The sequence below is a fragment of the Pteropus alecto genome, unplaced genomic scaffold (genome assembly GCF_000325575.1).
Source record: "Pteropus alecto unplaced genomic scaffold, ASM32557v1 scaffold21, whole genome shotgun sequence".
In the NCBI taxonomy this organism is placed as follows: Eukaryota; Metazoa; Chordata; class Mammalia; order Chiroptera; family Pteropodidae; genus Pteropus; species Pteropus alecto.
Window position 1 is genome coordinate 28,318,679 of NW_006436282.1, and position 475 is coordinate 28,319,153.

A 475-nucleotide genomic window follows, 5' to 3' on the forward strand; every position below is an offset into this window, starting at 1 on the left:
GATACCTATAAGCTTGAGACAAGACCCCAAAAGAACTTCAACACTTGTGATATTGCCATTAACTGCATGCTTTGGGGTCCTGAAGGATTTTCACAGGAGTCCCCTTTTAAAATGGGAGGGGGTTCCTGTTAATTATCGAGGAGGACCATGACTTCGATGCCACAGTCCCAGGGATTAATCAAAGCTGACAGGAATCCGAGATGCACAAGACCAACGTTCCACACAGGTGAAGGGGAAGTAACGGCAGTTTTCTGTCAGGTCAAGCGGCTAAAATGGGGCTGTGCCACGCTGTGGGCCTCCTCTCAGGCTTGGAGGGCGTGAGCCTTGACGGTGGGTCGCGGGTGCCCGGTGGGATGATGGGACCCGGCCACCAGGCTCCCCGGGGGCGTTTGGGATCTACGCCTGCTGTCCCTGGCTCTCTCTCGGGACGGTCCTAGCTGCTGCCACCCCTGGTCATTCCTTACTTACCCTTTCT